Raw genomic sequence first — 14,711 nt, forward strand, 5'->3', positions numbered from 1 at the left:
CTCTTTGGTATCCAGTCTATTTCCAGACTCTGATTTCTAACCAAACGTGGTTTGGCAATGGTAACCATGTCTGTCACATGACCTTTGGTCTTTCAGAACCCTCAAAGCCTCCCTAGCTTCTGGGATATTCTCCTACTCTGAACTTAGCTTAAATAGAAAGACTTACCCAACCTTACCCAACAGCAACAAGGATCCTGGACTCCTAAGATCATTGCTTTTCCTGGTTGAGGCAGGATTACTTACCTATCTCAGTGTCTCTTAGATTTGACTCTGAAGAAAATAGCTCATCCATGAGACAAGAAACTGCAATTGTAAAAGCAAGCAAATTAAGAGATTTTTCAGTGAAAGTATATATTAGTATGTGTTAAATCATCACGCAATTTTAATACATTCTGTTTCAGCGATGTTAAAAAGGCTACTGTAGAGCAGCTTGGCCGGCCGACGGGAGCGGGCTTAGAATCTTTCGCAGAGCCGTTTCCAAGATGAACGCCAGAGGCCTTGGGTCGCAGCTGAAGGACAGTATTCCGGTTACAGAGCTCTCAGCAACTGGGCCTTTTGAGAGTCATGATCTCCCCCGGAAAGGGTTTTCTTCTGTGAAAGATGAACTTTTTCCCAGTCACCCTCTTGAATTATCCGAAAAAAATTTCCAGCTTAACCAAGACAAGATGAACTTTTCCACCCTGAGGAACATCCAGGGGCTGTTTGTCCCCCTGAAGTTACAGATGGAGTTCAAGGCAGTGCAGCAGGTCCAGCGCCTTCCATTCCTTCCAAGCTCAAACCTGTCCCTAGATATTTTGAGGGGCAATGAAGAGACCATTGGTTTTGAGGATATTCTTAACGATCCATCCCAGAGTGAACTGATGGGCGAGCCACACTTGATGGTGGAGTACAAGCTGGGCTTGCTGTAGAGCAGATGCCGTGTGGGAACCATGGAAGCGCACTGTGTAGCTACCTCCCTCAGTCTGACGTACACATTAAAGTACTGACAAGATTGCTCGGTCATTTGCAAAAAAAAAAAAAAAAAAAAAAAAAAAAGCCTACTGTATTATAGACTGCTTGGGTCCTTTAATCTACAGCTGGTGAACATTAAAATACTGGTAATGCAGACTGTGAGATGGTTAAGCAAATAAAATACTTGTGCCCAAGCCCTAAGGCTGAGTTCAGTTCCTAGAACCCAGGCAAAGGTAGAAGAGAACTGACTCACAAAGCTGTCCCCTGGCCTTCACACATTTGCTGTGGTATTCACACAGCCTCCCTCCAATTATAAAAAAACAAAATTAGTAAAATGCCAGCAGTGAGTTGGTCGAGGTCGTCAGGGGTGTAGTTGTTTTTCAAGTATATTGGCCTATAAATGATTTTTCTGGGCATCCATTGCATATCTCACCAGTAGTTCCCCAAACCAGCACCTTGTAAAATAAACTTCGTTCAACTTCATTCTCTGATACTAAACAGGAGCTGCCTGAGGTCCGTCGACAAAACCTTGAAAGAGCAAGAGAAACAGGTCTTAGCTGAGGTTTCCCTAAACATCAAAATACATTAACACCTCCCTAGGGTGTACAGGCTTGGGTTCAGTCCCCAACACTACCTCATAAAGAAAAGGAACTGGACCTTTATTTTAGAATAGACTGTGAATCAAACTCTAAATCAATTAGAAACTTAAAGGGACAACCCCAAACTATAAAACTCTAGAGGAAAACAGAAGGTAAAAGGCTTTTGACTCTTATTCTTGGAGATGACTTCAGAGGGATAAGAGTCCATCATGGTGGGGCGGCATGGAAGAAGTTAGCCATGGGGGGGGGGTAAGCAAAGAGCTGAGAGCTCACGTCTTGAACCACAAGCACAAGGCAGACAGAATGAACTAGAAGTGTGTGAGGCTGTATCCTCTCCGTCTGCCCCCAGGGATAGACTTCCTCCAGCAAGCCTGTGCTATCTAAACCTCCCCAAACAGCACCACCACCCGGGGAACAGGTGTTCAAAGGCCCCAACCTAAGGAGGATGTTTCTCAGACCAACACAGCATCACACAAGAAAGGTCTCCCCAGAAAAGAAAACATGGCAGAAGAAGAAACAGCTTGGGGAAAAAGTGAGAAGATATTTACAAACCATCCAGTAGCCAAGACAGCAGTTCTCAATCTGGGGGTCGCAACCCCTTTGGGGTCAAATGACCCTTTCACAGGGGTCACCGAAGACCATCAGAAAACACAGATGTCTACATTACAATTCATAACAGCAAAATTACTGTTATGAAGTAGCAATGAAAATAATTTTATGGTTGGGGGGCCACCACAACATGAGGGGCTATATTAAAGGATCACAGTATTAGTAAGTTGAGGTCCTCCTGCACTAAGGGGTTAATTATCAAAGTATATAAGAAACTCCCACAAGTTAATAAAACCCCCAAACTTAAACAGCAACAAAACCCATCAATATCCTGTTGTTAAGATGAATAATTGAATAGGGTGACACAACTCAGAAGTAATATTGTTGCCTGGCCTGTGCTGAGCCTTGGCTTCAACCCTTAGTACTATCAAAAATGGGTAAAATAATTAAGAAAATATTACTTTCTTTTTTAAAATTCTTCTTCATACATTACATCCCGACTGCAGCTTCCTCTCCCTCCAGTCCTCCCAGTTTCTCCCACTTACATCCCCTCTCCCCCAGATTCAGTCCTCCTCTGTTTCCCTTCAGAAAAGAGCAGGCCTCCCACAGATATCAACCAAACCCAGTATACAATAGGACTATGCACAAACCTTCATATCAAGGCTGGATGAAGCAACCTAGTAAGAGGAAAAGGGTCCCAAGTGCAGGCAAAAGAGTCAGAGACGCCCCCCCCCCAATGTTTCCATTGCTGGGAGTCCCAGAAGAACACCAAGCTACACAACCATGAGGTATGTGCAGAGGACCTAGTTCAGACCCATACAGGGGCTGTGTTTGTTGTTTCAGTTTCTGTGAGCCCCTGAGTCTGCTTAGTTGATTCTGTGGGCCATGTTCTTCTGGTGTCCTCGACCCTTCTGGCTCCTACAATTCTTCCTCCCTTTCTTCCATGGAGTTCCCCAGGTTCCACCTAATGTTTAGGTGTGGGTCAGCATATGCTCCCATCAGTTGTTGAATGAAGCCCCTCTGATGACAGCTGGGCTAGGCACCAATCTATCAGTATAGAAGATGATCATTAGAAATCATTTCATTGACTTTTTTTTTTTTTTTTTTTTGCCAGTCATGTTTGAGTCTACCCTATATCTCTGGGATATCCTGCCTCTGGTTCCTGGCCATCCAGGCTGTGTCAGGCATGGGTTCCCTCTCATGGCATGGTCCTCAAGTTGGACCAGTCATTGGTTGGCCACCCCTACTATTCTGTGCCACCATTGCCGAGCATATCTCTCAGGCAGGACCAATTGTAGGTTGAAGGCTTGGGGGCTGAGTTGGTGTCCCAGTCCCTCCACTGGAAGCCTTGTCTGGCTACAGAAGATGGCTGGTTCAGGCTCCGTATCTCCCAATTACTAGGAGTAAGAAAGTATTTCTACAAAGAAGTCACATGAGTGGGCCACAAGTGTATAGCCACTGACATCAGAAAGATGCAAATCAAAACCAACATGAAATATTGCTTCACATCCATCAGGACTATCAAAATAATAATAATAGTAATAATAATAATAATAATAATTCATCAACCAGGGTTGGTGAGGACATGGAGAAACTGCAAGCTTTTTATACTACTGACAGAAATTGAAATAATATGCCATTGTAAAAGAATATCGAGGGTTCTCCAAAATGAAAAAGACATGGGGCCAGGGAGATGGTGGCTAAGTGATTAAGAGGGCTGTCTGCTCTTCCAGAGGACCCACATTTGGTTCTCAGCATCTTCAAGGCAGCTCAAAACAGCCTGTAACTCCAGCTCTAGGGGATTTAACACCCTCTTCTGACTTCTGCAGGTACGTACTCTACACATGTGGTGCACATATATGTTCACAAAGCACCCATACACACAAACTAAGTCTTTAAAAAAAAAATCAAAAGTAGAACTCTCACATGATCTAGTACTCTGAAAGAATTTACCCCTCCCCCCAAAATAGTCAAAAATCTCAAAAACAGATATCAATATTCCATTGGAGCTCTATCTATTCATAATAGTCTGCTCATGGAAACACCTAAGTGGTCCTCCATCAAATGAGCAAAGTTTGTGTGTGGGGGGGGCACATGTGAAAATTATTTAGCCTTAAACATCAAGAATAAGTGTCTGTACTACATGACAACATAGAGGAACTCTAACGACATTGTGCTAAGTGAAATAACTCTGTCATAGAAAGACAAATGCCGCATTTTCAGCTGTTATGAGATAGCAAAACAAATAGTCAATTTGTAATAACAAAGTGTACAATGATAGTTCCTACCAGCTAGAGCTAAGGACACATGGGGAATTACTAATCAGTTTTAGTAACACAAGAAAAATAAAGTTCTACTATGTACTGTGGTGGTTAGCCTTAAATGTCAACTTGTCACAGCCCAGAATCACCTAAGAAGAAGACCTCAGTTGAGAAGTTACCCAGGTCAGGCTGGCCTATGGTATGTCTGTGAGAGACTGTCTTGATTGTTAACTGATGTAGGAAGACCCAGCCCACTGTGGGCGGCACCATTCTCTAGGCAGGAGGTCCTAAACTATTTATGACAGGGGGATATTAAAAGCAGTCAGTCAGTAAGCATGTACACATTTGTTTCTCTCTGCCCTTTACTACATATGTGATGTGTCTGTGCTTGGAGTTCCTACCTTAATTTCTTCTCAGTGACTAACTACAACCTGGAGCTGGAAGCCATAACAAACCCCCTTCCATCCCTGAGTTGCCTTCAGTCAGGATGTTTTGTCACAGCAACAGAAATGGAACCAGACCAGGTCTATTGAAAGATTTATAAGAGGGTAGACTTGATACTGGGTTCTTACCTATTATGGGAGTCTTCCTGGGGAGATGTGAACAGGCATCTACTCAGCCCAGGTAGAGCACCAATGACAAACCAAAGAGACTAATCTACCAAAGTCTGCCTTGAAAAAAAACCAATGAGTTTATTGGGATTCCTGACAGAAATGTGGGTGAGGGGTTGCTTACAGGAACAGGGACAATTCAAAGGCAACTGCATTACTCAGAAACCCATCCCAGTATGTGATGAGTCATGAAGGCTGTATCCCTAGCTCTCTGCATGTTTTGCAGACAACACAACAGGCTGGAGGTAACCTGTGTTGACAGCAGACCTTACTCCTTATGTTCCCCCAGGGAAAAGGGGGTGTATTAGTTACTTGCCTGTCGCTGAGATAAAATACCGTGACAAAAGCTACTTATCATAAAGAATTTCTTTTGGCTTGTGGGTCCAGTAGGATGAGTCCATCAGCAAGTGACAGATGTGCCGTCAGGAGCAGGAAGCCAAGAGACTACACCTTCAACCACAAACTCAAAGCAGAGAAAGTGAACGGGAAGGGGGTTGAGGTTATATATTCTCAAAGCCCTTCCCCAGTAACACACTTCCTCCAGCAGGGCCACAGCTCCAAAACCTCCCCAAACAGTACCCACAATGGGGGACCAAGTGTGCAATGACTGAGTCTCTGGGGGACATTTCTCATTCAAACCAGCACAACAGTCTATTAAAATTAATATTACCCTTATCCAGTGTAGTGGTTTGGATGAGTTGTCCATCATGGTCTGGGCAGTTCAATACTTGTTTCCCCAGTTGATGACTATGTGGGGGAGATTTAGGAGATGTGGCCTTGCTGGAGGACATATGTCACTGGGATATGGCTTTGGGATCTCAGAAAGACTTGTGCCATTTCAAGTTTTCTCTCTCTGCTTCCCGTTTATGGTTCAAGACGTGAGCTCTCAGCTGCTGCCCCAGCCGCCATGTCTGCCTACTGCCATGCTTCCCGCTATGACGGCGATGGCGATGGACTCATCCCTCTGGAACTGTAAGCCCCAAATAAACCCTTCCTTCTAAAAGTTGCATTGGTTGTGGTGTTTTGTAAAAGAAATGAATATTCCCAGCAATCCCGTTCCTATATATCTATCAAAGAAATGAAATTTCAGGTCTTGTGTTTTGAGAAAGAATCTCTCACAGGCCTGGGTCCCTGGAGTAGGGCTAAATGTCAGACGAAGTAGCACAGGCTTGCCTACAATTCCCTGCGGCCCACTGTTTCTGCCTTAACAGGGCGAAGGCTACAAGTGTGTGCCACCACACCAACCTTTTTTGCGTGGGTTCTGGGAATCCAGCTCAGGCTCTCACTCTTGCCTGGTGGCACGTTCTCCCCAGTCCTCACGTGTGCGAGACTCCACAGATGGCAAGTACAACAGTGTAGGACAGTCACCACACCTATGGGTGGAAGGGAAGGGATGACTGTGAGCAAGAGTGTCCTTCAGGGAATTTGGTGGTGCTGCTTCCTGATTCTAGTACAGGAATCAAGACATTTGAGAAAGTTTAATACACATAGGAAAAGCACGTGCAAAAACTAGCGATGTGAACCGCATGACGTCTGTAGTTTGCTTGGAGTTACAACAAAGTCAATTTCCTGATTTTGATTATAGCTAAGGCTAATTTCCTTGGGGGAAACTAGATGAAAAGAAAATGTGAACTTTATAGTATCTTTAAACTTATATGTATTCATTTATTTCAATAATTAGAAAAAAAATCCAGTGACCCAGGTCAGACATGCTGACATGTATCACTGGGAAGGTTGAGTCAGGAATGTCATGAGTTCAAGGACAGCCTTGACTACATGGCAAGACACCCTCTGTGTCCAAAACAAAACACTTACTAAGTGGCCAGCAAGTTGGGTCAGTGGATAAAGCCACTTGCTGTAGCTGAAAGTTTTCCTAATGGTTTAGGCTTCTCACTAGCTAGCTCATATCTTAAATTAGCCCATTTCTATAAATCTATACTTTGCCATGTGGCTCGTGGCTTGCCAGTACTTTACATCTTGCTTCTCCTGGTGGTGACTAGCAGCATCTCCTCTATTCTGTCTTTTTCCTTCCTTTCTCTTTAGTCAGAATGTCCTGCTTAACCTTATTCTGCCTCACCATTGGCCAAACAGCTTTACTTATCAACCAATCAGAGCAACACATATTTACAGCATACAGAACATCACCAAGCTTGACAATCTGTGTTTCATCCTCGGGACCCATATGATAGAGGGGAAGAACCAACTCTTACATGTTGTCCATGACCTCCACACACCTGCTGTGGCATATGCATTTGCATGCACACATAACAAATGTAATTTAAATTTTAAAAACTTATCAATAAGAAAAGGCTGGAGAGGTAGTTCAGTGGTTAAGAGTGCTTTCTGCTCTTATGGAGGATGTGGGCTCAGTTCCCAGCACCTGAAGGCAGGTCACAGTTCCAGAAGGTCTCTTGAGATTCCCTCTTCTATTCTCCACAGGCTCCTGCACATGTATGGTGTACATAAACTCATGCAGGCACAAATATATACATACACATTTTTAAAAAAGACTTTAAAAAATTAATAAGGAGATTTTTGGTTGAGTCCAGACAAAAGGTTCCAGGAGTCAAATCACCTTACTTGCCATTTTATGGCTTTGAGTCACTCGGTTCTACAGATGTCCTTCCTGGCTCCACCCATTCCCAGCTATATAATGCTGAAGAAGTCACAGTTGATGTCTCAACTTCCTCATCAATAGAACAGAAATAGTACCTCTAGCATAAGCTTCAGATTAAGACTGAGCAATGAGTACTCCCAGAGCCTTCGAACTTTCTCAGAGAATGAGTTCCACAAGGGGCTTCACACAGCCTGTCTGTTGTCTGCCAAGCTGCCACATGACTAGCCTCAGATCTCATGATGATGGTTAATGATAAGCCTGAAAATGGGGGAACAGCCATAGCAGAAAAACTACGACACCCTTGCCTTATGTCACGTGGTCCACAACATACCTGCACTTCCCATGTGGTCCACAGCTCACCCGTACTTCATTTTAGATGGCCTCATGCTATTTATCACAGCCAAAGCTTTCAAGGGGGATAAAATCACACCTGTCAGCTCTTGACTCCTGACATGATTTTCTTTGAAATAACTAAGAAGGAAGGCTTACACTAGAAAAATTTGTATCCCTTTTCCTTGCCTTTATATTTGGTTTCTGGCTCTTCCAATTCTATCCCCAAATGGGACCACTATATTTGGATATAATTGATCACTGTGCCCATATTTCTCATCATTTCTCATTATCATATAAATGTCTCCCTTAGCATCTCTTACTAAGGTGTGAACTTCTTGATGCCAGGAGCTTGCACTCACTCACTTATTCAGTCTACAGAATGAGTGCATGTTCTATACACTGCCCTGGATGTCCAGCGGGGAGAAATGGACAGAAAACTTCTCTATCCTCATCAGCAGCCACAACACTATCAAACTCTTCACGTATCTAGCCCTTAGCTCAGTATCTGGGAGCTCTTCAGATGCCTCAGACGAATTGCTAAATGGTTTTATTAATTAAAAAAAAACAGAGCTGGATATTGGGATGAAAACTGAAAGATCAGAGGAATAGGACAAGCTGCGGCCAACTGTAGCTGGAGTTTCCTCTCCGGGTCCCGCCATGCCCCAGCAGTCCGATAGTCCACTTATAAAATAAGCACACAGACGCTTATATTATTTACAAAATGTATGGTCGTGGCAGGCTTCTTACTAACTGTTCTTCTATCTTAAATTAACCCATTTCTATAAATCTATACCTTGCCATGTGGCTCATGGCTTACCGGTATCTTCACATGTTGCTTGTCATGGTGGCGGCTGGCAGCATCTCTGACTCAGCCTTCCACTTGCCAGAATTCTTCTCCTCCTTGTCTTGCCTATACTTCCTCCTGCTTGGCTACTGGCCAATCACTGTTTTATTTATTAACCAATCAGAGCAACACATTTGACATACAGAACATCCCACAGCTGCCAACTTCACTTTACCAACGCCTCAGCCTCCAGAGAGAGCTACTTCCTCTATACTCATGCCTATATACCTTTCTGTGCCCTGCCATCTTACTTCCTCTCTCCTCCCAGCTTCATCACTTCCTCTTTCCACCCAGCTCTGTCACTTCCTGTCTGTCTGTCCAGACCTCCAGACCTCTGTGGTTAACTAGCAGTGAGATTAAAGGCATGTGCCACCACACTCTGTTTCCAGTGTGGCCTTGAACTCACAGAGATCCGGATGTATTTCTGCCTCCCAAATGCTAGGATTAAGGGTGTGTGCTACCACTGCCTGACCTCTATGTTTAATATAGTGGCTGGCTTTGTCCTCTGATTCCCAGATAAGCTTTATTGGTGTGCACAAATAAAATATCGCCACAGCTGGCTGACTGGAAGAATGAATCTGTCTGTGTTTCCATAGACGTGTATCCTATATTCAAACAAAGGGAATGAAAGTGAGATGTGAAATCACTCTTCCACACTTTGGGAAATAACTGTCATGTGACCTTGGAAATGACCTTTCTGCCACTTTCCTGGGAGATTTCCCATTCAGCATCATGTTGTGGGTGAGGCAGGGGATGATGGAGGAAGACAATGTAACACAGAACAGACACATCTCCAATGGAAAGTTGGAGGACTGCGTAAAATTCTAGCCATCTTTCATGTTTTTCCTCCTGCGGACATTAACTATGAGGGATTCCTGTTCTAAGAAATCAAGATGTTTGGGACAGAAAATAGCTACTGTGTCCTACTTTCCTAAATGTTGAGCTTAAACCTCTCCATTTGGACTTTTGTTTGTATTTGTTGGGGAGCAAGCCTCAGGGAGAGCCTGGAGAGGTAGGAGAAGGCGGCTACTCCTTGGGCAGAGTCCCAAAATGTTTCTCACAACGCTATGACAAGCACTTCAAATCTGGTTCATACAGCTTTAGCTATTATCTTAGGGTGTTTTGAACGAAGAATAACCCCTGTAGGCTCTGTGGTGGTTTGAATGAGCATGGCTCCTATATGTTTGAATGCTTGGTCCCCACTTGGTGGAAGTGTTTTTGGAAAGGATTAGGAAATGTGGCCCTGTTGTATGTAGGAGGTGTGTAACAGGGAGTGTTCAATAGCCCACACCAGGTCCGGTCCCACCCCACTCTCTGTCTCTCCGTCTTTCAGGTAAGCTGTAGGCTCTCAGCTACCGCTCCGGCTATGCCCGCCTGCCGCCATGCTTCCCACCACGATGATTATGGACTGACTCTCTGAAATTGTGAGCAAGTCCCCATCAAATGCTTCCTGTTGGAAGTTGCCTTGGTGGTGGTGCCTCTTCACAGCAACAGAAGAGTGACCAGGATCCAGTGTTCGAGCACCTGGCCCCTCCGTAGCACTGTTTGGTGAGGTGGTGCAACCTTGCTGGAGGAAGCCATCGCTTTGAGAACTGATAGTCTCACCCACTTCCAGGTCACTTCCTCTGCTTCTTGACTGAGGCAGGAGATGTGATGCCTCAGCTTCCCGCTCCAGCTGCCCGCTGACACCCTTCCCTGTCGTTATGGACTCTCCCTCTGGAACGGGAGGCTCAAACTCTTTTGCCTGAGATTGCCTTTGGGTCATGGTATTTTGTCTCCGCAATAGGAAAGTAAAACGTTCACAGCCCAGTGCTGCAGTGCGGAAGCGAGCCCCAGAGGGCGTGTGTTAAAATCTTTGTGTCCGGCTGATTATTGGGAAGTAGTGGAAACTTGATTAGGTGGAGCCTAGTGGGAGGAAGTCGGAAGCTGGGTCACTGGGGAAACGCTTTTCTAGGGGCTATTAATACTCTGGCCTTCCTTGTCTCTTTCTTTCTTGTTCACCACAAAGTAAACAGGGTTCCTCAGCCACACAGCCTCACCGTCTGTTGTGTGACTTTTCCCGGGGAGACGCAAGCAAATATCTGTTTGCCTCTGATAGGACACTGATGATAGAATTAAGAAATGATTCTTCTCAAGTCTAGTTGAGTTTATTGGGTTGCTTGTAGAAGTATGGGTGACTGAAAGGCAAGGGTGCCACGGAGAAGCCCACCCGTGGAAGTTACATCCCTGGAGATCCCTGTGCTAATTCCAAATACCTGGGCTGTGAGGAGTCTTCTTTCGCTAATTGTTGCTGCTCATATAACCCTGCTGGAGGAGGTACGGCGTGTGCTTGTGTGTGTGTGTGTGTGTGTTTTCAACATTCAATGTCTTCTTTATTGCTTTTCTACATTATTTTTTAGGCAGTCTCTCATGGGACCTGGAGTGGAGAGGTCAACAACACCCCCCCACCCCCCACCCCCCCCCACCCCCCCACCCCCGGCTCTGGGAGTATGGGGCGTGCACCACCGTTCCTGGCTTATTTTCTAAGGTGGGCACGGGGGATTTGAACTCAGATCCTCACTCTTGTGCTGCAGGCACTTACCATTGGTCTCCCCAGCCCCAACCAGTTACAAGTTCTGACCAGATTTGCTTGGTTCTGGACATTTCTTCAGGCCATCTGAATTTGTTTTCTTCCCTCTGGCAAAATTGTTGTAATTGTCTCCTATATTTATTCTGCCCCTTTCCTGGAGGCAAGGCATCATCTCGGGTTACCTGGTTTCATGAACAAAACAAAACAAAACAGCAGTGCCCACATTACCCCAAAGCCTGGGAAACACAGGTGCCCAGTGGCCCTTTCCCTAGGAAAACTGAGTTTGCATTTTAACAAGACCTCCAGGTGTCTGTCTCATTTGCACATTAGAAGGGCAGACAGGAGACCTCACAGAGTGCAGGGGAACCAGCTTGCCTCAGCTGGTCTCATCCCCAGCGGCAGGGGTGGGAATTCTCTAAGGATAATTTTCCAAGTGCGGTCCAAAAGCCTGCAAGGGCTTCATTTCGGACTTCACTACAAACCTTCCCCGTCAGGTTGTGGGAATCGGCCTTTTTAAAGTGAGCAGGCTGCTCGCTCACAGGTCACTGATTTACATGGAAGTCGGAGAACCACAAATGCCGGCCTTACACTTCCCCCTTGAAAAGCAGCCCCGTCTAATTGAGTTTAGCCTGCACCAGCCCAGAGGAAACTGAGTTACTCTCTGAAGAAAAAGAAACGGTCTCTTCCTTAGTCCTTCAAATTTCTGAAGCGAGTCATTCTCCTGCCTGCGTGACAGTCATCTGGCTATCTGGCTAGACTTTCCAACAGTTGCTTCGATTCCCTCTTCTTCTGGCTACCCTCCTACTCCTCCGCCCTCACACAGACAGACTTCCAGTTCAACTTTCTATATTCCTCAGAGGAAGGCAGCCCAAAGCAGAGAAGAACCTTTCCCTGGTGTAGTGTTCTCATGGGCTTTGATCAGAACTTTGCGAGTTTTAGTGTTTTAGGTTGGTTTTTGTTTTGTTTCAGTTGTTTTGGTTTTCACAGCATCTCACCTGTCCCAGGCTGGTTTCCAACTTGCTATATATCCAAAGATTACTTTGAACTTCTTATCCTCCTGCCTTCACCTCTGGAGTGATGGGATTTGAAGACACGCATCATCACACCTGGTTTCCGCAGTGCTGGTAATCAAACCTCGGGCTTCACGCACGCACGCACGCACGCACGCACGCACGCACGCACGCACGGCAGGCACTCCACCAAATGATCTATAATCCCGGTCCCTCTACAGCTCTTTTGAGACAGATTCTTACTGTGTAGCCCAGGCTGGCCTTGAATTCCCCTCTCTCTCTCTCTCTCTCTCTCTCTCTCTCTCTCTGGCATATCCCCCTTCTGCACATATGAGCATGTGTGTGTGTGGAGGTTGGAGTTGGATGTTAGGTGCCTTCTTCAATTGTTCTACACCTTCTTTTTGGAGCCGGGTGTCTTGCTTTACCTGGTACTTGCCAATTCACAACTTAGCTAGGCTGGCCAGCCAGCAAGCCCCGGTGAGTCTTCTGTTTCTGTCTGGTCAACACTGAGATAGTAGGTGTGTACCACGGAGCCTTGTGTTTTACTGTGCGAGGTATCCAAACTTGGGTTCTCATTCTTGTGTGGCACATGGTTTACCCCAGGCTCCCAGCTTGTGTCTCTGAGTGCTGGGTTACAGGTGTGTGCCCCCACACTTGGCTCTGTGTGTTTTCATGAAGTAGCCAATGGTACTGGAAAAGCTACGCGCCATGTGATCACAGTGTGATGCTTATGTTTAGCTTATGTTAACTTGCATTTGAACTCTACTCATGACCCAGACAAATTCCACCGCCACGATTCTGCCCATGGTTCCGGCTGACAGTGGATTTCCGGTTGCTGGTCTTCAGGAGGATGAACAGTCTTGGATTAGGGCCACTCCTTCCACTTCCCCCAAATACACAACACATCCCAGCCTAATCTTTTTAACTTTTCAGTTAAGTCTTAAGCAAGTTCCTTGGTGTTATGCTTTGGATATTAAGTGTCCCCACCAAGGCTCATCTGAGGAAGGCGTGGGCTTCAGCTGAGGGTGATGTTGGATCATGACAGCCCTAACTTTATCAGTGTATTAGGCCATTGATGAGTTCATGGCTGCATAGGCTATGAGGTAGTGGGTCCTAGCTGGAAGGTCACTGGACTTGTGTCACTGAAGAGTTAAAAGTCCCAAGACCCTTCCTGTGTCTCTATCTGCTTCCTGGCCACCATGAGGTAAACAACTTTCTCTGTTGAAATATCTTCCAACCATATGTCTCCTTTGCCATCAATCTGAGAACAACAGAGCCAGCCGAAGATAGACCTAAGACTCCGGAAACCATGAGTTGAGGTAAATCTTTCCTCCCTTAAAGCAATTTCCTCCCTGCAGGTACTCTGTTCTACTGTTAGGAAACTGCTCAATATACTCAGCTTTACAAGCCTATTTTCATCTGTAAAATGGGCATAATGACAGGTACCTGTTTTACAAGACAGATATAAAGATCCAATAAAGCAATACAAAGAGCACCTCATAAAATATAAAACTATAAACTCAGGCTATTAATAAAAGCATCCCCAAGTTACTAATAGTCTATAAACTTAACCATAATAGTAATTAATGAATGAATTGTATTTCTCTGAGTCCTAAATCCTCTGAAACAATGAAAACCTGACACAATTTGCTCCTCCCCCACAATCGCTGACTCGTTGTTGTCTGTCTCTGTGTGTATGTGTGCATGTGTGCGTGTGTGTGTGTGTGTGTGTGTGTGTGTGTGTGTGTGTGTGTGTGTGCCTGTGTATGTGACAGAGTTCTTGTCTTCTATCAACAAGAGGGAAGAGAAACCCATCGTGAGAACCAGGGAGTGCCAGGATTCTTTAGAAAGCAGCCTCATGGAAATGGGTAAAACCAGAAGAATCTGTATTGCTTACATGGGTGTCACAGTGTGCAGAGTACTCACTTCCAGGTTCTCGCCAAAAGAGGAAGTTAAACTTGCTAATGTTTGGTCATTGGAATTTTGCAGATGGGGGTGCCCTAAGCTAAGGGGAACCTACAGTGAGCATGAGATATCCCACTAACACAAGACCCCACCTGCCTCACTGCTGAGAAAGCCCTCTGGAGTTAGGCAGGGATACCGAGGCTTCAGCTGGAAGCGGAGGAAATAAACGCCTAAGGTTTAACTTGAAAGACTGAGAAAGGCTTGGTAGTTCTCACCAGCGCCCGGTGCTCTGAACCGTCAGGCACCTTCCGAAAAGGACTTCTGCTAGTTTGCATGATGGACCTATTGGACATGATTTACCCATTAGAACATACATCTTTTCCCAAGAGATGAACAGGGTTGGAACTGGAGAACAGAGGCAAAGGAGGAAGCTAAGGAGTAAATACACTCAAACCACTCAAG

At 45.3% G+C, this 14,711-nt stretch overlaps 1 pseudogene; it reads left to right on the forward strand.

The window, feature by feature from the left end:
* Positions 1–403: 403 nt before the first annotated feature.
* Positions 404–1,002, forward strand: LOC102921429 (proteasome maturation protein pseudogene; annotated as a pseudogene).
* Positions 1,003–14,711: the final 13,709 nt, after the last annotated feature.

Source organism: Peromyscus maniculatus, chromosome 21 (assembly GCF_049852395.1).
Source record: "Peromyscus maniculatus bairdii isolate BWxNUB_F1_BW_parent chromosome 21, HU_Pman_BW_mat_3.1, whole genome shotgun sequence".
Lineage (NCBI taxonomy): Eukaryota > Metazoa > Chordata > Mammalia > Rodentia > Cricetidae > Peromyscus > Peromyscus maniculatus.